Source organism: Canis aureus, chromosome 3, assembly GCF_053574225.1.
Source record: "Canis aureus isolate CA01 chromosome 3, VMU_Caureus_v.1.0, whole genome shotgun sequence".
Taxonomy (NCBI): domain Eukaryota; kingdom Metazoa; phylum Chordata; class Mammalia; order Carnivora; family Canidae; genus Canis; species Canis aureus.
The window spans coordinates 66,069,443-66,093,990 of NC_135613.1; the positions used below are offsets into that span (position 1 = coordinate 66,069,443).

The window sequence follows — 24,548 nt, forward strand, 5'->3', positions numbered from 1 at the left end:
TTTTCCTTTTTCTTGGCCTAGTGCCTTGTTTTCATGGGGCACATTCTCTAGCAGCCTCCTCATAAAGGGTACTGAGGGGTGGGGAAGAGACTTTCTGAGATCTTGCATGTATGCTGTATCGTCTGTCCTTCTACAATTGTGGGGGCATGGATCTATTCTGGTTCTCAGTGCTGCTGTTGAGGACTCCAAAGCCATTCTGAATTATTGTGTTCCATAAAAGACAGGTGCTTAGTCTCCGATGGTCTTTCATATCTTTTCTTTATCCCTAGTGTTGTTAAATTTCACAGTAATGCATTTACACGGTGGGCTTTTCTTCACTTATTGTTCTGAATGCTTAGTGCATCCTTTAATCTAAAAATTCATAGACTTTAAACATTTGGGGATAATTTCTTTGCTCTTCTTCTCCCTCTATTTTGTCTGTTCTCTCTTTCTATATTTCCTATGATTTAGAAGTGGAACCTCCTGAATTAATTCTTTAACTTTCTTTTTTCTAAGTCTCTTATTTGGTACCCTTTTTCTTTCTTTCTTTGCTCTACTTTCTGTGTAATTATCTTGTTTTTTCAGCTTTATTGAGGTATAACTGATAAAATTGTAAAATATTGGAAGTATACAAGGTACTGACTTGATGCATGTACACAAGTATTTCATCACCTCACGTTTACGTTTTTTGTTTTTTTTTTTTTTGGTGAGAACATTTATGTTCTATTCTTTTAGAAAGTTTCAATTATGTAGTGGAGTATTCTCAAATGCAGTCACCATGTACTGCATAACTTTTTTCTATCATCCTTTACATTGAAGTATTCTTTGGTTTGATTTTTTATTGTTGTTTGTTTTACTTTCTACCACAATTGTTTGTAATTTATATGAGGTCTTTATTATTCATTAGAATTCTTTTTTATTAACCTTGCTCTTGGTTCTTACTCTTTTTCCTTTTGCCTCTTTTGAAGTTTTCACTGTCATTCTCAGTATTAGTTTCTTTAAGACAGTCTTTCTAATTTAAAAAAGTATATATTTCCTGAGATGTCTGACTATCCTTAGCCATCTGTTCATACTTTAAAATGACATTGTTTAAAAGCTAATTGGTTTTATTGCGACGATGTCAATTTTCTGGTTTTGATAACTCACTACAGTTATTTAATAGTGTTAGCCACTGGGGGAGCTGGGTGATGGGTACATAGGACTTCTCTATGCTGTATTTTGCAACCCTATTAAGTTTACAGTTTAACACTGGGCTACACAGATGCACAAATCTCCTGCAACTTGGCCAGAGCCCTGGCTATTGAGGAAACTGTGTTATACATCTGATATAGATATTCACATAATCTCTCCACTTCTGGTATGGTCCCCTTACTCTGACCTATGCCTAAGGTATCCCATTTGAAGGCTCTTTATATGTGCTTTCTGAAGAATGAACCTCCTGTTTTCTCTTGAAGTGGGAGGGGGCTAGTTGCCTGGCTATATGGAATGGGTAGAGGGGTGTGACCTGCAGATCTAGTTGTTTCAGTTAGTCCCTTTTATTTTTAGTGTTATCCAGGACATCAATTCTTAAAGAGCCTCTTGCCTCCAATTCCTAACACTATCATGAATTTTGTCTGCTTCTTGGCTTTATTCACTACTAAGTCAATTACCATTCATCTATCAGTTTTTGTTATTTTGTTGATGCTGGACTTTATTTTGTTGTTTTTCTTCAAATTTTTATGGGCTTTTGTAATTTTTTTTAAAAGTCTCCTACTTTTATGTTAGTGAGGTTTCCTGGAGGAAATCGAATAAATGCTATCTGCCAAGCTAATCTTAAAGTAAAAGTCTACCGAAGCCAAAAGCTTAAGCAGGGTTTCATGAGCTATACAACAATAAGAAATGGATAGCAAGGGTTATACACTAAAGAACTATCCTCACTGTGTGAATCCAGACCAGAATTTCAGACAAAGGCAGTTAACTTCTGCAGAGGAAGGTTTTCCTTCATTAAAACAACAAACAAACAAAAATCTTGATCCTACCTTTTATAATAAACAATAGCCTATCTCAAAAAGCTCAATCTTGTCAAACAGCAGTTTATGACAAATACAAACTAAGAGAATTCAGCTCAGAAATGTTAATATCTGGTCTGTATAATTACTGTGGTGCAATGGTAGATATCTCTGCTTTCACATATTTGTTCAACAAATATTCATTGAGCTCCTGATATGTGTTTAAGATATCTTCGCACTAAAGTTAAAACTTAACTACAACACATAACCACTGCTGTTGCCTAAAAGAAATATGAAGGGGAAAATGGCAGAACTCAAAATATTAACGATTACAATCTCCTTTAAAGCACTAAAGAATGTTAAATTAGGAAAAGAGCATGCATATTATGTAATCTTAATTTCCTCACCAAATGTATGAAGAATTATTATAAATAACAATAGTCATGATCCCCTCTTCTATCTGTTAAAGTGTAATTATATTCCAGTGTCCAAATAGTGGCAATTTATGATTTAAATAGCCACTCTAGGGCAATAAAGAGTTCATTAAATATACATATATATGTATATATATATATATGTATATTTTTGTGTGTATATATATATACATGTATATATATGTATATTTATGTGTATATATGTATATATATGTATATATTTATATATATATATATAAAATGCATGTATGTATGTGTGTATGGTACCAAATTAGTATGTAAATTATATACCAAATAATTGTCATGCCCTTATTTATTTTTTTTAAAGATTTTATTTATTTATTCATGAGGGACACAGAGAGAGAGGCAGAGACATAGGCAGAGGGAGAAGCAGGTTCCCTGCAGGGAACCCAATGGGGAACTTGAACCCCGGAATCACAACCTGAGCCAAAGGCAGACGCTCAACCACTGAGACACCCAGATGCCCCTGTCATGCCCTTATTTCTTCATTGTTGCAAAGTAGCTAGTTCAATTCAAAGTTCCTGATTTTTTTAAAAAAGGAATTTGAAGTCCCCTGGTATTAAGACAGACTTCTAAAGTATTTGCAAAATCCTTTTACTTCCTGGGTGAATTTTGATACTTCACATGAAATGAAAATTCACAAAGTGCAATAAGGCACTTCAGTGTTTGGCACTATGCAGGGTATTCCTCAGTCACTTTCATAAATATCATTTGCCTATAGCTTAGAAAACTTCACTCAACTACCAGAAACTTCTTCCTATATCTTAGAGAAAATTTAAGTCTTCCTTATTTACATAATTGGAAGTAGCCCAATAGTCAAGAACACAGACTCTGGAGCTAGATTATCTGAGTTCAAATTGTGGCTCTACCATTTACTGACTCTGTAATTGTGACCAACAAGCCCCTTATATTCTCTATGCCTCAGTTTCTCCATCTGTAAAATAGGAACAGTGGTAGCATGATTAGTGTAAGATTATCTGTATGAAGCACTGTGAACTATATTTGGCCCTTAGCATTATCATTATTGCCTGAAATATAACATACAGGGAAAAAAATTAACTGGAATTAATCTTTCAGAAAGATTATTCAGGTCCTTTACTCTGCAACATACGTTTCTCTTTCCTTCAGTTGTTAAAATTTATTTCCTAGTGAAAATATGGAGCCTCTTACAATCTCTTTCTTATTTCCTTAATACTTTATCAATTTCTTATACTTTTACAGAGCTTTGATGGTTTGCAAGCCAGTTTCCCACTTTTTTTCAGCCATCAGGTCAATGCCATGATTATAATTATTTCATTTTCAAGATAAACAAATAGATTTGGATGGTGGTGACTTGTTCAAGGTCCACACTTAAATCCAGGTCTTATAATCACAAGTCCTGTGCTCTTCTCATTATATCAAATGGCTTCTTTATAAACAACAAGAGATGAGAAATTACCAATGTCAATTTCTACATATTTACTTTTAATAAAGTGACTTTGGATCCTTGTTTTGGAAGGATATGCTCATAGCAATGACTTCATGTATAAGGAGGTAGCTAAAAAGAAGAATTCACCCAGGGCAATTTTACACTGTGGAAATCAGAGGCTACAGCTCTTGGCAGCAGCTCTTTCTTTGGGTGATTCAATCTCCTAAAATTCTGGTGAGCCAAAAGCATTGCTTAAGAAGGGAACAACTAAGTCTCTAGCTGCCAATCCCAACATTATTCAGAGTGAGATGTCAAGATGTGTATAGTTTTAAAATGTATGCCCATGCTTATTTTATAAACTTCAAGTACAAATTTCAGAGAGGGATAGTATATTTTTTAAAAGTTTGTAAACACTTGAAGGACCTGAAAGACCAGATTAGTATTGAAAGTATTGGCTTATAAGCATAGAAGTGTGGCAACACCTGATTCCATCATCTTTATCTGTTTTGTAATTTCCCATCCTTACCCCTGGTAAGGCAAAGCACATCAAAGTGAACCATTGAGATATGATCAGTATTAGTGAAGACTGGGCTTTTGTCCAGTAGGTGCTGAGATATGTCCAGTATCAACCTGCCACACAAGAGGAAGAGTCTCACCAACCTTGACCAAAAGAGAAGGAAGCAAGAGGAACTGGGGTAACACAGTATCCAAAGGAAGCAGAGAAGCAGAAGGAGGAAGAGATGCAAGAACAGAACCCAGACACAATGTTGGAGAGCAAATCTATGATCAAAGTTGATCGATGGCAACTGCAAGGAAACATTTTCTGTCCATTTTAGCACTTCCAGTGTATTCATAAGTGGCTACTATGAAGATTGTTTTTTCCTTCCTTGGAGAAGGTGCCACTCCACCATGGCTCCAGACACTATGGGGCCAAACACAGGACAACAGAGGCATGATTATTCCTGAGCATGAGATGAAAATTGTAAATAGAATGAACTTCTCAAGAGGCTGAAAAACTGTGCAATCAATGCACTAAATTTTCTCCTTTTTCGAAGCATAAATGAGCCAACTAGTCAACTCCCTATCAAAGAAAACCCTGCTTGAAGATAGGACATCAGAACATCAACAAGATAATACTGCTAAGAACTTTCTGAACCCCTGGATTCTTTGTGCAATGAAAACCTTCCACAGTATCTAGAGCATTAAAACATTGAAAACACAGTTGAATGAATTGTTTCATTCTTCAATACCTAACACTTCTGCATAATGAGATCCTCACTCGTGTATCTTCTGCTTCAAATATTTTATTTTAACTATAAATGGTACATTAAAAAAAGACCTTAAAAGCTAGCAGACATATTTTGTTTTTGTCCCTTTTGCATTGTCTCAGCCTATAAATCATTGCGACTATTAAAATATAAACACCATGCACAAGTCTAAAGTTCAGGTGCAGACTCTGTCCAATCATGAAGTGTGACCAGAAAGACTTGAGGCTGAGTTGTGGCCCTGGGCGTCCTCAGCTCAACCTCTACTTGATGGAGGAGCTACCTCACTTGAATGTGAAGGCTTAACTCAGCTCCAAGGGAAGTTGCTGCAAAGCTAGAATGGAACACCTCCTTCACTTGAGCAGTTCATGTGTTCAGGGATAGTTTGGGGAAAACAACTCCTTATTTGGAGCCATTTAATTTTCTTTGTCTTCTCCTTTCCTCGGGACCTCAGGTGACACCCTACCGGAGGCTAGGGGCCATCTAGAATTGCCCACTGATATGTGCCCCCCCAGGAAGCCCACCCACGGCCCAAGGTACCCAGCTTTCCACCTTTAATGCAGACCAGCACTTGGGCATCTCATGTTGGCCTTGTTTTAAGAAGTAGCTCTGCCTTTTTCCAGGTAACACATTTCCCAAGCCTGAAGTGGCACAAGCAAACCCAATTTCTGAAAGCTCAATTTCTGGGCATAAAGATAGTGTGAAATAAAATGCAACTCCTAACTGGGAAACGAAGGGTTGTGGAAGGGGAGGTGGGTCGGGGGATGGGGTAACTGGGTGACAGGCAATAAGGAGGGCACCTGATAGGATGAACACTGGGTGTATGTTATACTATATGTTGGCAAATTGAATTTTAATTAAAAAATAAAAATTAAAAATAAAAATAAAAATAAATGTGGTATATGATTCTTTATGAAAACCCAGGACCAAGAATAGAGAAAAGAGCAGTAGGGGAAATCTCTGCTCTTCCTATCAGTCATCACTACCCCTTCCACCTGGGGTCCTTTACCAGAGCTGCTTTGATAGCAATGCAATTGGTAGATTCATCTTTTATTTCTACAAGGACAAGGTTGTGGGGAGTGACAGAAAAGACTCCCGTATAACTGCTCATAAAATGCATGTTTGAGTATTTTCATGCCCGGACCAGATGGGGATGTGAGACACAGGTTAAGGGCGCCCTGGACTTGGTCTTAGTAATACTTTTCTTCTTGGCATGGACATTCTAACCAGGTAGCGAATGTTTTTGGGTAATTAGATGCATTGACCCGTTTCTAGAAAGTGAAAGGTAAATCAGTACCTTGTGTGATTGTGGGAGGGCAGGATCCAGCTGGATAGAGAGGAGTGATGGAGAAGCCCCACCCTTTGTGGTGGGCTGGCACATCTCAGAGGGGCTCATTCTTTGAGCTGGGATGGCATCCAGCATCAGTGATGGGTGGTTTCAAACAGGCTCGCTCTAATATGCAGATCCAATGAGCCAGAGAGAAAGGCCCACATCAGGCAGCTGCATCCCCCCCGTTATCAATCAGCTGCAGTTTCTACCTCACAGCATCTGCTATGTGGGATTTGGATGCAAGTACAACTACATGCTAGGCAGCTGCAGAGTTTAAATAATCGTTGCCCCTGACTTAGGAAGGTCATACCATTCCATGGTGTTAGATGTCAGTGTTGTAGACTCTTGTGGCAATCCACGCAGAATGGATGCTGGGCCCAATTTCTTTGTCTTAGTGAATCTGATTTTCTCTGTTTTTCAAGAAGCAGCACAGAGTGAAGTCAGTGAGAAGCCAAAGGGAGTTGCTGCTGTGCTCAGTCAGATTTAAATGGAACTGATTAGCTTCACTTATACCCCAGAGATTCCTGGAACCTGGATCAGGCTGTTCGTGCCCCAACGGCACCTAGGACCAGGAGGTGGCTGAATCAGAAGAGCAGCATTACATGCAGATAAAATTCATACTCTCCCTTTGAATGGAGCAGCCAGAGAGAAGGAGAGAAGAAAGTCAGAAAAGGTAGACACAAACTGCTCTTGTTGGCGACTGCCTTGGTGTCTAGAGGAAGGGGAGGCTGCAAGAGGGCCAGGGAAGGAGAGTCTGGTGAGCACTTGGGCACAACTGCGGGGGCTGACATCACACTTGCCTCTTTCCATATCCAAGCCCCATCATTCCTCATTCATTCACTACATTAGTTGTCAAAAGCAAATTCCTTTTTCTCAAGAACAAAGTGAAAATTGTAGTCATATCTGACCTTAGAGAGCACTTGTGAGGATCAATGGAAATAATGGTTTTGTGGGTTTTTTGTTTGTTTGGGGGGGATTTATTTTATTTATTTTTTTGGTTTATTTTATTTTATTTTTATTTTCTAAATAGTGAACATAGTGTTACATTAGTTTCAGGTTACAGTATAATGATTCAACAATTCTGTACGTGACTCAGTGCTCTTCATGATAAGTGCACTTTTTTTTTAAAGATTTTATTTATTTATTCATGAAAGGCAGAGACACAGGCAGAGGGAGAAGCAGGCTCCATGCAGGGAGCCCAATGCGGGACTTGATCTCGGGTCTCCAGGATCAGGCCTTGGGCCAAAGGCGGTGCTAAACTGCTGAGCCACCGGGCTGCCCAATAGGTGCACTCTTAATCCCCATCACCTAGTTCCCCCATCCCTCCACCTACTTCCCCTCTGGTGACCATCTGTTCTATATAGTTAAGAGTCTGTTTTTTGGTTGCCTCTTTTTTCCCTTTGTTCATTTGTTTGGTTTCTCAAATTTCACATATGAGTGAAATCATCTGTTTTTCTCTGACTGACTTACTTAATTTAGCATTATACCCTAGATTCCATCCATGTTGTTGCAAATGGCAAGATTTCATTCTTTTCTTATGCCTGAATAATATTCCATCGTATATATACGCCACACCTTCCTTATCCATTCCTCTATGGATGGACACTTAGGCTGCTTCCATCATTTGTCTGTTATAAATAATACTGTAATAAACATAGGGAGGCATCTATCTTTTCAAATTAGCGTTTTTGTATTCTTTGGATAAATACCCAGCGGTAAATTACTAGATCATACAATAATTCTATTTTTAATCTTTTGAAGCACCTCCATCCTGTTTTCCACAGTGGCTGTACCCATTTGCATTCCCACCAACAGCACACACAGGTTCAAGGAAATAATGTTTTGTAAGTTATTTGTCACCATACCTGGCACATAATGAGCATCAGTAGGTCACCAGTAATGGTGTCACAGCCACTGCCAAGTACATGAAAAGTATCTCTCCTCTCAGGGTCATTGTAACTTTTTTTCTAAGGGCAAAGGAAGGTCCCAAAGGCAGACTGTTACTCCAAGCCATCAACCTTACTGGCAGTGCAAGTAATTATGTCAAAATAAAACGAAGACAACAAAAACTTGAACTAGAAATGGTAGAAGGGGAAAATTTATTTCAAGGATCATGGAATGTCTCAGGGAAATGTAGTTGGGCCTCAGGAATACCTGAAACCAGAAGGTAGGGATGTCACTGCCTTGTGTTGTTGAGCAGGATTCTCTCGCCCTGGTTTTGGGGAATACAGAGTCAGACCTGCAGAAAGTGAAGGGAGTTGCTACTACAACTCAGGCCCTGTCCCTAATTTTTTCTTCTTAGTTTGTTTCATTTTCCCTTTTGGCTGAGGTCGTGGCTGTGCAGCCACGTAGGAGCTTAAGAGAATCTCAGATTCACATGTTACAGCCTAGGTACCCAGAGAGACTAACTTATCTTTGTCAGATCCAGTTATAAACAACAAAGGAAAGACAGTAATTGTCCAGGTAGGGCAAGAAATCCACCTTTAGATTATAACCACGTCTGTGAGAGGCATAGCTTGGGTCAGGTGCGCAGAGCTGGATCAACCACCATGGTCATGGGGGCAGAATCAGGTCAGGTTAACACAGGAGCTCTCATGATGACCATGTAAATGGGAATGAAGGAGACGGTTCCTAGAAAAAGTGGAGTTCTTGGCAGGCAGAGTTTAAGAGAACTCAGCCCAGAGCCCTTCTTGTGCTATAAGGGTGATGTGATGAAAGCTGATTCCTATTTCCATGTCCCTGGATTCCTTGAAACTGTCATGTTAACCTGCTTTATAGAGAGGCAAAATGAACTATCATCAGGGTGAACTTAGGGTTCTTATAATCTTGGAAAGGAGTGAAGGATTGAAGGAACTTTGAAAAAAAAGAAAAAGACATTGCACCACTTTTTTGAAATGACTCATTTGGAGTCATCTGACCCAAGGCAAACAACTTAGGATTTACTTGATCTCTATTTATTGATAAAATGCAGAAGTTGATATATGGGTTTGGATCTTGGCTGTGCTGCAAAATAGTTGTATGACCCAGGGTAGGTTATTAACCTTGGTTTCTTCATGTGTATAAGGAGGATAATGCAATGATACAATCTACGTAGTGTTGGGAGAACTGAGGAAATACGTATTTAGCATGCTTAGTAGAGTATAGATGATATAGTACTCAGGAAACATGAGCTACTATTGTTTATACCTCTTAATTTCTCATTTAACTGACTTACAATATACAACCTTAAATTACAGCTATCAGTGTCTTTCTCCTTCTTCAGAGATTATAAACTCCTATCAGGCCTGGGTCACTTCTTATTTGTCTTTATATCCTAGGCCTCCAATAGTGGAACTTCACTAAATATTGACCAAATAAATGTTGACTGGGCTAGATGGCCATCTGTACTCTTTCCACTGTCTCTTGGGGGCACTGCAAACAGGCATTAGACAATGGTAACACAACTGAGCCATATATTGTGAGCTCGCATCTTCCCCAATTTCAGATAAATTGGTTCCATTTATTCCTTCAGTTTATTCATTCAACAACTTTTTATTGAATGTTTACTAATATTCTATAAATGAGCCAATTTCTGCTTCTCTGGTGATGAACAATGAGCTCTTGCCTCCACAGAGTTGATAAGAAATATCCTGTGCTAGTGCCAGGTTTAATGCCCCTGTGTGCAAACCCATCAGCCCTGGATTATAACTTCTGTTTCTTTCTTTATCTGCCTCACTTGTCAGTGACCTTCTTGAGGACAGAAGGCATGTATTTTACTTCTGTGACTAGCTCAGTGATTTTTACATAACAGGGTTCAATAAATGGTGAACCAATGGATGAATGATTTCCTAGAATTATCCTAGAAGACCCTGATAACCTTTGAATAGATTCATCTATATTGAATCTGCATGTCCTTTGAGTGTGATGGGAAAAACAGTGAATTTTACAGGTTGGGCCTTTTGAGCTTTCCATGTTTTGCATGAATGGCTTGAGAGATAGATATGCCCATGGTCTCTGAAGCAAACAAAACAAAGCAAAGCAAAACAAAACTTAACAGTGAGAATAAAATTTGATTTCAAGAAAATGCCCCTTTCTCTAATCTTTCAGCATTCTCTTTTCTTGGAGAAGAGGTATACCTTCTCTCTCCAACCTTAGCTCTTTGCCCTTGAGCTGAAACTTATATTATTAATCATTTGAAACTATTGTTTCCATGGAGATAGCCTAGCAACTTCTAGACTTGGATTTAGCACTGAATAAGCCATACTATTGATAGATATTACATTTTTAACTTCTTGATCCATGAAAGTTAAATATATTTAGTATCTAGTTCATTAACAAGTTCTTTTTCCTCTGATTTCAATAAAAACAAAATAAAGCACCTTATTTTTCTAAAGCCAGGAGTGATTGTGTAAGACTGCCCATGAAGTAATAGTTTCATTATTTGTGATTTGTTTAGTGAACTTATATATAGCCAGGCACCATTCCAACTGTTTTAGAAATATTTAATTCACTTAATCGCCATAACAACCTTATTAGGCGTGTGCTAATATCTACATTCTATATATGAGGAAACTGGGGACATTAAGAGGTTGTATAAATAAGAGAACTGGCAAGTGGGTACATTTATGATACATTTCTATTCCTTGGACATGTGCTGAATCCTCTCACCCTGAAAACCTGCTGCAGGTCCAGTTCTCATTCATTCCCTGCCTACCACCACTCTTTGTATTCCTCTATCCTGCCCCAAGGACATATGCTGTTGTCTGAGACATGTTTTAAAGCTTGCAAATTATTATATGGTTGTAGTTTACCTTAAAATCCTTTGGCATCTATAGACAAGTACATTATCATGCATGTCATAGGCAGTGCAAGCTTCAACTCTAGGGACAATCACTTAATTGAATTGAAAATGCACCTTGCAGGAGTGGTCAGCTAGGAAGGTATCAGAAAGGCCACGGTCAGGGACAGTGCGGACAGCTGCACTGGTATCACTTTGCTGGTGTCCTTCAAAACAAAAAGCTTGGCTAATTGACGTAACAAATGACACACATAATTTTATTCTCAGTGAAAATAGTGCCTTGTCAGTTAACTTGATAAATATTAGAAATGGACATTCATTCATGGAATTATAGGTATTCAATCTATGTAGATTGGCTTAGGTATTTTAGAAATATTTTCTGTCTTTGCTTGAGGAGAACATAAAACTCTAGCAAGCCTGGTAGTGAATGCTGTCTGTCCCACATCCATTTTCCAGCCAGTTCCTGAAGGATTTCTGGTCGGCTGATGCCAACTGTTAAGTAACAGAATCCTGCCTCTGGAGTCTTGTCCTAAATATTTCTGGTGACCCTTCCTGTGAAATGGCGCACAGAGCACTTGCAATGACAGAGAGCTGGGACTTCATTGAGCTTGAGGGACATGTGTCATCAGCCACATTGGACTTGGTTACTAATGTACATTATTTAGTAAACGTCTCCCTATATGGCAGAATGTATTCTGAGACTTGTTTGCATTAGTAAGTTTTAACCTTGTTGTAGTTAAGATTGTGGGGATGGGCCTAACCCTTACCTACTTCAAATTTCTTTTAAGCCTACTGTAGTCTATCAAAAAAGAAGCTGAGTTGTCCGTGGTGAAATGATCGAAAGTCAGTTTACAACAGGCATAACAGAAAGTAAGAAAGATTTCATCCCTCCTGCTTCCTGGCCTCTCCCTTCCAGATTGGCCTGAGGCCCTTTCCTTAACATATTTTTCTACATGGTGGTGTGTGTGTGTGTGTGTGTGTGTGTGTGTGTGTGTGTGTAATGATGGTAGTCATCCTTGTCCCTTCCTTTATAATATAGAAACATCTCTAGGTTTCAAATATTACATTTGTTTTCTTCTTTTGTTCTGCTATTAGATGATTAACCCACAATGAGCTAGCCAAGGCAAATGCTTGAAGTTGGCCAATTGTATCTTCAGAGCTCCAAATGCCTATGGGTGCTCTCATGGCAAGATGCTTAGAGGTGTTCATTCTCTCCCTGTCCCCGACACTTCTCAAGGAAGGGTTCACAATGAGGTGCCCTTGATGGGTAAGAGAACAAAAACAGGAAAACACAGCATGGTTTTCCAGATACCCACACTCAAAAAATGTTTATTGAGCAACCCCTGTCTCTTACGAGGTACATACTAACAGGTGAGCATAGAAAGATTCAAACTCAAAACCTGTCAGAGGGTGACTAGGTATCATTTCTTCACAGCCAATTTTTCCCTCTCTGCTTTTGAATTTACTACTGGTGCATGGTAGCAGAGGCTATTACCCCACCAAAGCCAGCATTTCCTGGGCTAAAGGAAATTCCTAAAGAAGTGCGCATTATATAAATTCTGGGAACAGAATTAGTTCTGTGCTTGAAAACCTGCCTTCTAAATTATCTTCCTTCTAAGTCACTTCTGTGTAAAGTGCAGAAAAAAAAAAAAAAAAAAACCCAAAACCCAAAAACCAAAACAAAAAAACCAGAAGGAGATTTTTTTTAATTCTAATTTTGCTCCCTAAAATCACATATGATATCCCACCTGCAGGGCGCTGCCCCAACAGGCAGAGAACACAATCTGCTATGTTGATGAAGCCATCCTCCCTTAGTCAGGCAGCATGGCCCAGCTGGAGGGTTCTGGCTCCCTACCTGATTGCAGTTAAGTGCTGAATGCAAAGTCTTCTGGGAATTGGCACCTCCTTGAACCTGGCCCATGTTTTGATTACAGAAGCCAAAAATAGGTAAGCAACCGCGGAGCTCCAGGTAGGAGGCACTGCAGACAGAAGGCATCCGCTTTAGCCTTGAGTAGGAGACAGTCTTTAAGAGATGCAAGTTCTAACACCAGCCCCATCACAGCCTGTGATTTAGTATTTATGGGGGATGGGGGTGTGAGAGGCGATTTAGGGAGGAGTACTACATGCCCAGACCTTGCATAGGGGCTTGAAGATTTAAAAACTAAGGAAAACGTTATGAATTCTTCATATATATATAATATATAATGTATATTATATATGTATTATTTCTTGCTATTCAAATGTAAAATATTATTGTAGCAAGAATATGGAGGTGCTCCTTGAAATGAATGCATTTTACATGGAATTCTATGCTTACCTCAGTTCCTAGCTTCTATACCTTCTTTCATCAGGCAGGCCAGGTCTTATACCTTGAGAATTCTTTCACTTGATTCTTCCATTTCTCTGTTTGTATAGGGCCTCTTTGTTTTATAGGATCCATTCCTGGTCCTCTCTTTTTCATCACTGCCTGGGACTAGAAATTAAAAATTCCATCACAGCAGGATGTCCTAAGTGCCTGGCTGTCCTGTCACCACCTCTTCATTCTTCTTTTCCTCTCTTCTTTTTCTTTCCTGTTTTCCTCTGGTCCCTAAAGTAATGGAATAGTGAGAAGACAGCAGAGAATTTGAAGTAGACACCCCAAGAGTGTGGTGATATCTAGCATTTCCTGATGATTAGTAATGCTGAGCTCCATTTCATATATCTGTTGGCTAGCTCTATGTCTTTTTGTTTGGAAAAAAATGTTCTCATATTCTCTGTCCATTTTTTAGTTGGATTTTTTGTTTGTTTATTTGTGTGCTTTTGTTCTGTGAAACAGATGCCTACTATTTTAAGGAGCTGTTTTAAATCTTATCCCTTCACCCTAGATTAAGAACATCTCCAAACCTTCTTTTTACAGGTGAGAATAAGTCTATGTATAGTTGTCTTCATTCAACTATGAGAACAAAAATACACTTCCAAAAGCCATGCTGATTCTCTGATACTGGCTAGCTTCATGATCCTGGGCAAGTTATCTGACCAATGTATGCCCAAGTTTCAACAACAGGCTCTTGTGATGATTAAATGAGTCAATACATGTAAAGTGATAAAAAAATTTCTTGGCTTACAGTAAGCTTTCAATAACTGTACATTATTAGCACTATTAGTAGTGATAATTGTGTTCACTGAATGCCAAAGAACTTCCAGTAACATGAGGGTCTGAACTCTTTCTGTGCAGCTTTAATAAAAATAAAGACTACTTTTCAAGATCCATCATCTCTATCTACTTCCTATCATCTCATCTCAAAGAGTAAAGTCCTGAGAGATGGCAGGCAAGAGAAACGAGAATGAAAAGTTCATAAGCCTGAAAGTCAGGACAACCAGTTTTTAATGAGTACCTGTCACTAACTAGCTGTGTGACTCTGGATAGCTAATAGGGCCTTTCTGGGTATCTTAATGACTTTCTTACTGTCTTATTAACTATCTCTTGAAGGTAAGTTCTAGCTTTAACACCTCAGGAATCTGTGTTCTGCATCAATGGCTACAGAGTGAGGGGAGGCATTTACAGAGCTCAGAGAGTCTTTCTCTTTCCTAGTACTTCACATTTGGCTGACTTCCTTGAACCTGACACTGGAAAAAGAAACTCAGAACATTTTAATTTATGGCCCAAACAAAAAGTACTCTTAATTAAAATTTAGAAGCCAATTCCATGGACAATGTCTGGAAGTGAGCCCAGAAGAAAAGAAAGATTATGGCATAACCAAATAAGCCTGTAAAAGTTTAAAAAGTGGTTGAAGAGAAATAAATGTGTATCTATGCAAATCAAGATAAGGTAATTTGGGGATAAAAGAGGGTCCATTATAAACTGACTTGGGCATTCAGCCTTGGCTCAGCCAAGTGGTCAAGGAATTATACATAATCAACAAGTTTCTCACTTTTCACTTTACAGGGTTATCTCTGGACAGGAACATATGTCAAAGCACAGAGGAGTGCTTGTCTTTTTAAGAGACTCTTATCAAGGGGAGCTATGAGGAAACTTTTAGGATCATAGATTATTATCTTGATAGGGGCTTCATAGGTATACATGTCAAAACATCAAATTGTACACTTTAAATCATGCAGTTTGTAATATGTCACCTATACCTCAATAAAATTGTTTTAAAAAAATCTACTACAACACTATAATCACCTAATTCTTCTTGATCCTATTCTTATGTTCCATGTGGGGTCTACCTGAGAGGATCAACTCTGGCACACACCTGGAACATCATCAGGTTTCTGGCCAAACTCCATCTCAATAGCACCCTAACTTCATCTCAGATAATAGCAAGAACAGTGGCTTGCACCTTTGCACAAGGTGATCCTTCTTTCCTGTTCTACCCTTCCTCCTCCTGGCCTAGTACAGCATCTTGGTGATTGGATAGGACTCTGCTGGACTAAAGAACCATATTAAAAACAAAAGGACCAACAGTGGAATCAGCTAAAACAATGGACAGACCTTGAGACTAGTAGAAATAATAGAAAAGTGTCAAAGGAAGAGGTATATGTCCAACGAAGCCATGGTGGTTTATCTAAACCTCCACAGCCTCTGTTGGGCATAACTGAGTATGAGAAACCCTATCATGCAGAAGATTGGAAACTCCACTGACAAAGCTCTGCAGAAAGCAGCAGCAAGATAGAGGAACATGATCATTTTATCTTATAGTTATGTAAAACTGAATGTAACTCAGGGTTGGTAGAGATCCTTGTTTAATGATTGCTTGGGAAGACTTGTAAATATGTATTAAGCATATGCTTTTTATTATAATGTGAAAGGAACTAATGAAATAATGCACATGAATGTGGTTTGTAAAGTATAAAGCATGAATAACATGAAGCACTAAACATCTTTAGTACAGCTCAGAAGAACTAATGGTTATGGACGAAACACAAACACATCCTAATGATGCAGGAGGCACAGAAGCAGAATATAGAAATCAAAAGAGGTCTGAATGTCTTTAAATTCAGAAATAAACCCTATAAAGAGAATCACATAAAAAAAGAGCTTCCAAGGGGTAAGATCTACTGACCATCTTCGTAAATTCTAAAGCACAAACATTTATTTTGAATTTATATGTGTGTGTATCCATCTATTTATCTGTATATTTATATATGTATGTTGTTGTTTTTATTGTTATATGCCTTACCATTTTGAATTCTATAAAAGGCAGAAATCTGGCTCCATGGTTCAGCCTGAGACTTAAACATCAACCAATAGCAAATCTGAGTACAAAAATAGTTATAGGTTATGTTGGTCAAGTCAGAAGCCACTCTTGCAAAAGGGACTGTGTGATTTGGCTTTAGACCATATTGAAGAATCCCTATATTAGAGCAGCTCCAACTCATTTTATGCTTCAGTGCATTAAAGATAAATTTAAATTATACTTTTGGCTCCTGTGTTGCCTTTGGGGAACTCTCCTCTTCCACATCTAGTGAATGTGATGATCTAGCGTTTGTTGATGAGGACACCATCTCCTTGACCACAGTGGTTAGTTCAGGTATGTGCACATGACCCAGACTGGGTCAATGAGGACCATACCTGAGAGTTCTTCATATAATTATTGATAATAAGGTGACCTCTTTTCACCGGGGTTGTGAAGGTCGTCAGTCTGAAGCTGCTGGTGCCTACCACAAAAGGAAGAATTTATTTCAGAATGTAGCAAATAGGGGATGCCCGGGTGGCTCAGCGGTTAAGCGCCTGTCTTCAGCCCAGGGTGTAATCCTGGAGTCCTGGGATCGAGTCCCACATCGGGCTCCCCGCATGGAGCCTGCTTCTCTCTCTGCCTGTGTCTCTGCCTCTCTCTCTCTCTGTCTCTCATGAATAAATAAAATCTTAAAAAAAAAAAAGAATGTAGCAAATATACAGAAAGGAAAACCAGCCTAGAGATGAATAAACAGCATTTTTATGTCAATGTTTGAGCCTCTGGATCCAATCATTCTTTTTACTTTCTCCAGTTTTATTGAAAAAATAATTAACATACATCACTGTATGAGTTTAAGGTGTACAGCAGGATGGTTTGATTTACATGTGTTGTGAAATGATTATCACAATAAGTTAACATCCATCTTCTCATATAGATACAATACAAAGAAAAGAAAGAAATTGTACTTTTGATGAGAACTCCTAGGATTTACTCAGTTAGCAACTTACCTATCTATTGTACAACAGACTTAGCTATAGTCATTGTGTTGTGTGTCATATCTCTGATACTTATTTATCTTATCACTGGAAGTTTGTGCCTTTTGAATATCTTCCTCTAGTTTCCCTTCCTCCGCCCTCTGCCTCTGGTAACCACAAGTCTGATCTTTGTTTCTGTGAGTTTTAATGGTGTTGTAATAACATTGTATGGTGACAGATGTATGGATCCAATCATTCTTGAAAGCAGTTGCATCACTGCATTTTACAAGTGTGTAATACATAATTTCTGTATTTATGAAATGAATTTGAGCTGGTTTACTTCTCCTTGCAACCAATCAATGTTTACTAATATTATGAGATGGATTTAAAATGCAGGCCTCTCATCAAATTCTCTTCCTACCCAACTAGCAAGGAAAAACTAGCGTTCAATATAATAATATTTACCTTTGGGAATCTTAAAGGTCTTGGCCAAGAATTTAGGTCTGGAAGAGCTTAAAATAGCTCCTCAAAGAGATAAACCTTGTAGAAATTCTGGAGCAATGCATATTCCAATGCCTTCTTCTGGATGGAAGTGAAATAAAGCAATGTATAGAGTTTAAGCACTTTTCAGTTCTTTTTATTCAGTCTAGAAAATGAAGTTATTCATTTATGTTGGCCATGTCTATCATATCATATTAAAGGGAGAAAGTTGTTTCTATTTTCCTTTATATTGTAAACACTCTAAAAGTTTATACATTAGTCGTGTCATGCTTGTATTCACAATAGAGAAGATTCCTTGGACCGGGCTGGGATTCAGGAACCCTAGTCTGTGTGTGTATTGTCATTTCTACAGTGAGGAACAGGGGGAAAAGCAAATACTTCTTATATTTCTTTATTGTGCAAAACAAGCCTTTAAAATAGTCACATAAGGCATCATATCCTATTATGGTAAAACTTTCATTCTTCTGGAATAAATACATAAAATATAGAGTCCAGTAAATTGTTTATTTCAAAAAGTCTCTAAATAAGAAGAAACTCCTTTAAATCTGTTTGGTAAGCTAGCTATGTGTTAGCCAACAGGGAGCCCATATCCCTGTCATATTTGATCAAGAAGAAACATTCAAGCTAATTTATGTTACAGAAATCTCATTGGTATAGATTTTACTGGAATCAATTCTTCAGAGAAGAAATTAAAATAGTTTTTACTAAATCAATATGAATTCTTAGGCCTGGAGCTTCCCTGAATTTAGAAAATGTAAACTAATCTTTGAATACAAATTGAATTCCTTGATGGTAGGCTGTGGAATACTAACCTATAGTGCTTATACATTTAAACACACATGCAGATACACACATGCACATACATTTATAAGAAGAATTTATAAGAATAATTGACATCTGAAGTCTACTTACATTTACTTATTCATATTTACCTCTGGTTCTTCATCAATTTTCTTCCATTGTCCTCTGTCAGTAAGCAATAATAACATAAGTACTTGCCTGCAGCCAATTCTTTATATTCCTCTTATTCTGTTTATCTCAATCAACTTTTTTTGCTGCCAATATTAAATATTCAAATACAAAGCAATTTTCTGTATTGTTATATGAGTTATCCAATTTCACTGTTTAAATGTCCAAATTAATTTGACAGTTATCCTAGTTAATTCAGCTTTAAAAATAACAAAATACATACACCATCTCCTGAGTGACCAATAATTGCTATAAGTCTATTTCCAAACATATGACCTATGCTGAATACAGATCCAGCCTTTAATTTCTTCCATTGGAAATGCATTTTAATAAAAGCATGACAGGGGGAATCATGACTTAGGAACTAAGATAATTAAGGAGAAAGGAGGATTGAGTTTGGGTCAGGTGATAAATGGCATGAGTCTCAGAGATGCTGGATTTTAGGAAGGAAAGAGAGTAAGTCTGGGAGTGGAAGAAATGGTTGACACCCACCCCACATCTAGGCCCAGTGATATGCAGGCTGTGGAAGTCAGAATCAAACTTTAGGTAGGACAAAAAGGTGGGGAGAACATTCAGAACAGGTTCTAAAGATGAGAAAGTTTTGCTGACACCTGGCCTTCAGTTTTAGAAAGCATAGTCCATCAGTTTTAGGAGCTGGGAAGGATAGTATGGAGTTGTAAGGGGGATGTGAGGAGCTTGATGGATTGAGGGTGAGAGTAGAGTGACCGTAGAGTCCTAGCCATCTCCTTTTTTTTTTTTTTTTCATTTTTATTTATTTATGATAATCACACACACACACACACACAGAGGCAGAGACATAGGTAGAGGGAGAAGCAGGCTCCATGCACCGGGAGCCTGACGTGGGATTCGATCCCGGGTCTCCAGGATCGCGCCCTGGGCCAAAGGCAGGTGCTAAACCGCTGCGCCACCCAGGGATCCCCTAGCCATCTCCTGATGACAGGTGTAAACTGAGTAGTGGGGATGGTCCGCTCTTAAGATGATACCTAACTGCTGTGATAAGTTAGTAAAAGTATTTTATGAATTAAAGATTTCTGTTCTTTTATAAGCTTCTGAATACACTTTTGATTTTCATTTGGAAAATGTATATTGAAGAAGTATGACTTTCTAAGAACAGAGATAGGACAGATAGCTAGATGTAATGTATAATGCTTGGTTAGATATTGATTGATTGACTTGTATTGACTTGTATTGAGGTAGAGTTGGCACACACTACATCAGTTTCAGACGTGCAACATAGTGATTTGACACCTCTATATATTCTGCTATGTTCACAAGTGTAGCTACCATCTATCACAATGTCTTTGACTACATTCCCTATGCTATACCTTTCACCTTCATAACTTACTAATTCCATCACTGGAAGCCTGTATCTTCCTCTTATCTTCACCCATTTTGCCCATGCCCCCACCTTCTCCCCTCTGGCAACCACTAGAATTTGTTCTCTGTATTTATGGGTCTCTTTGTGCTTTATTGTTTGCTCATTTGTTTTGTTTTTTAGGTTCCATATATAAGTGAAACCTTATGGTATTTGTCTTTCTCTGACTGACTTATTTCTCTTAGCCTAATATCCTCTAGTCCATCTATATTATCACAAGTGGCAAGTCTCATTCTACTTTATGTCTAAGGAATATTCCATCATATGCTGCATTTTCCCTATCCATTCATCTACCAATGGACAATTATGTTGCTTCCATATCTCAGCTATTGTAAATAATGCTACAATGAACATATGAGTGCATATATCTTTTTAAGTTAGTGTTTTCATTTTCTTTGGGTAAATACCAGAATTACTGGATCCTATGGTTATCTCTTTTTTAATTTTTTGATGAATCTCCATAGTGTTCTCCACAGTAGCTGCACCAGTTGACATTCTCACCAATAGTCCACAAAGAAACCGTTTTCTTCATATCCTCTCCCAAATTTGTTACGTTTTGTCTTTTTGATACTAGCCATTCTTACAGGTGTAAGGTTATGCTGCATTGTGGTTTTGAATTACATTTCCCTGATGGTTAGTGATTTTGAATATCTTTTTTTTTCATATGTTGGCCATCTGTATGCCTTCTTTGGAAAACATCTATTCAGGTTCTCTGCTCTCCCCCTTTTTTTGGAAGAGAGAGAAAGAGATTGAGAGAGCATGTAGGGAGGGGAGCAAAGGGAGAGAGAGAATCTTAAGCAGTTCCGTGCTCAGTGCGGAGCTTTACATGGGGCTCAACCTCATGAGCCTGAGATCAGGACCTGAGCCAAAATCAAGTTAGACCCTTAACCAACAGAGCCACCCAAGCATCCCCCTCTGCCTATTTTTAAATTGGATTGTTTGTTTTTGTGGTGTTGAGTTTTACAATTTCTTTGTATGTTTTGGATATTAGTACCTTATTGAATATATCATTTGCAAATATATTCTCCCATTCAGTAGGTTGCTTTTTTGTTGTTGTTGGTGGTGGTGGTGGTTTTTTCTCTGTGCGAAAGCTTTTTATTTTGGTGTAGTCCCACTATTTTATTTTTGCTTTTGTTTCCCTTGCCTCGGGAGACATATCTAGAAAAATGTTGCTATGGCCAATATCCAAGAGATTACTGCCTATGTTTTTTTCTCTAGGACTTTTATGGTTTCAGGTGTCACATTTGGGTTTTCAATCCATTTTTATTTTATCTTTGTGTATGGTGTTAGAAAGTGGTCTGGTTTCATTCTTTTGCATATAACTGCCCAATTTTCTCAACACCATTTGTTGAAGAGACTCTTTTCCCTATTGTATATTCTTGCCTCCTTTGTCATAGATTAACTGACCATATAAGTATGGGTTTATTTCTGGACTTTCTATTCTTTTCCATTGATCTATGTGCCTATTTTTGGCGCCAGTACCATACTGTTTTTGATTATTGTAGCTTTGTGGTATATCTTGAAGTCTGGGATTGTGGTATATCCAACTTTGTTTCTCTTTCTCGAGATTGATTTGGCTATTTGGGGTCTTTGTGGTTCCAACAAATTTTAGGATTGCATGTTCTAGTTCAGTGGAAAATGCTGTTGGTATTTCAATAGGGATTGCATTGAATCTGTAGATTGCCTTGAGTACTACAGACATTTTAAGAATATTAATTCTTCCACTCCATGTGCATGATGTAAGTTTCCATTTATTTTTGTCATCTTCATTTTTCTTATCAATATTTTATGTTTTTTAGAGTACAAATTTTTCACCTTCTCGGCTAAGTTTATTCCTAGACGTTTTATTCTTTTTGGTGCAATGGTACATAGAATTTTCTTAATTTCTCTTTCTGCTACTTTGTTATTAGTGTATAGAAATACAACTGATTTCTGTATATTAATTTTGTATCCTGCAACTTTACTGAATTCATTTATTACTTCTAATAGTTTTTTGATGGGGGCTTTGCAGTTTTATATATATAGCATTATGTTATCTGTAAATAGTGATGATTTTACTTCTTCCTTTCCAATTTAGATCCCTTCTGATCTTTTCCTTGCCTGATTGCTGTGGCTACAATTTCCAGTACTATGTTGAATAAAAGTGGTGAGCATGAGCATTTTTGTCTCATTCCTTATCTTGGAGGAAAAGCTCTTAGTTTTTTATGTTAACTGTAGGTCTGTCATATGTGGCCTTTATTATACTGAGATATGTTTTCTCTAAACTTCCTTTGTTGAGAGATTTTCATCATGAATGAATATTGAATTTTGTCAAATAATTTTTCTGCATTATTGAGATGATCTTCTGATGATTTTTATCCTTCATTTTGCTAATGTGATGTATCATACTGATTGATTTGCAGATATTGAAGCATCTTTCCATCCCTGGAATAAAACCCACTCGATTGTGAAGAATGATCCTTTTAATGTATTGTTGAATGTGGTCTGCTAATATTTTGTTGAGGACTGTTGCATTGCTGTTCATCAGGGATTTTGGTCTGTAGGTGTTTTATTTTGTTTTGTTTTGGTAGTTTCTTTGCCTGGTTTTGTTATCAGGGTAATGCTAGCCTCATAGAATGTATTTGGAAGCTTTTCTCCCTCTTCTGTTTTTTGGACTACTTTGAGGAGAATACGTATCAACTCTCCTTTAAATGTTTGGTAAAATTCACTTGTGAAGCCATCTGGTCCTATACTTTTGTTTGTTGGGAATTTTTTGATTGCAGATTCAATTTTGTTTCTGGGAAATCAGTCTGTTCAAGATCCTGAATTTTTCAAGTAATATAAAGAAAAAAGAAAGAAGAAAGGAAGAGACAGCTATAGAGAAAATTTAGGGGAAAACTAAAGATTTTTCCATATGAACTGTTTTTTAGATGATACAGTTATTCATGTAACATTTCTTGGGTGTGATAATGGCACTGTAATTATTTGAAAAATGTCTCTGTTCTTAGGTGAAATGGGTTGAAGTATTTAGTTATGATGTCTGAAATATTCAAATGCTCTAGCAAAAATGGAAAGAAAGGGAGACAAAAAAAACAAAAGTGGGAAAATATTACCAATAGAGGAATCCAGCTGAAGTGTATATGGGCGTTCATTGTACTATCTTTAAATTGTCTGTAGATGTGACATTTTTCAAAATAAAAATTTAGGAAACAAAGCCTCAACTCTTCATATTGTTAAGTCTTATATATCAACTCGCCTAAAAAACAGTGTGTGCCAGCACCCTTCACAAATTTCTTAAGTAGATTTTGTGATTTCTTCTTAATTGGCCATGTTGTTTTAATAAACCCACAAGACTGTTTCTGCTAAATTACAGAGAAAAGTCACATAAAAGAAAAATGGCATTTGTGATCCAAAGGGGGGAAAATCATTCGTTTAAAATGTTAGCTTATTTCGTGTCTTTGTTATGCTCAGCAAGTTGTGTCACTTAGTTATTTTTAATCCCAGTTAGGTTTAAATTTATTTTAGAAGGACAAGTGAAATAGACCCCAGCAGGGTTTGTCCTTATCAATTTATATTTCTAGTCAAGCTGCATTTTATTCTGTTTAAATGTGTTTGGAATTATTTTAGCCTGAGGATAAAAGCCCCTTTAAAAATTAGATGGTAAGTTGAAAGACTGATGAAGCTATTGTTTTGTAAATAGACATGCTCATTTGGAACTTCTTGATTTTTTTATGGGAATGAGTAACGGAAGGAAGGGTGAACTTGGAGTGATTTAAAAATGGCTTCTAGAAAACTCTCTCGCATTTCAATAGAAGTTGCCTTGAATGTGTGTTGTGTATGTCCTTTTGCTTCTTCTGCATTTCAATCTTGCCACAAAGGGAAGAGCAGAAGCGGGGGCTGGCATGTGTGGTTTTTAAAGAAAAATTAATCTCTTCATCAGCTAGAACTAAACATTTGATCTTTGCAAGTTTCTCAGAAAGGCTTTTAATACCAAGGCGCTCCTAAGGAGGAGAGCCAGAGGTGGAGCTGCAAAGAAGCCCACAAGGCCTGCCCTCTAAGAATACTTACTCCTTGCAGTGTGGACCACAGCTCCAGCACCACTTCGGAGCTGGTAGGAAGTGCAGAGTGTGAGGCCTTATTTCTGAATTAGTGTATCAGAATCTGCATTTTAACAAGATGCCAAATTGATTCATATGCCTATTAAAGTTTGAAAAGCACTTTTCTGAAAGAATAGGCTTTCTGCATGAGCTATTACGCCATAGACTCACCTGGGGAACCGCAATTACTGTTGCCTGGTGTGGTGGGTTGAATTGTGTTCCTGTCCTCATCCCCATCAAGAAAAGAGATCTGCTGAGACCCTAACCTGCA

The 24,548-nt window shown here is 37.7% G+C and overlaps 1 long non-coding RNA gene across 1 annotated transcript in view; it reads left to right on the forward strand.

Annotated features, from left to right (window-relative positions):
• LOC144311211 (uncharacterized) overlaps positions 1-23,395 on the forward strand; it is a 140,383-nt gene extending 116,988 nt beyond the window's left edge. Inside the window, exons 6-7 of the long non-coding RNA XR_013376776.1 lie at positions 22,279-22,347; positions 22,604-23,395. This is a non-coding gene — a long non-coding RNA (uncharacterized LOC144311211). The remainder of the gene's footprint in view (positions 1-22,278; positions 22,348-22,603) is intronic.
• The last annotated feature ends 1,153 nt before the right edge of the window (positions 23,396-24,548 follow it).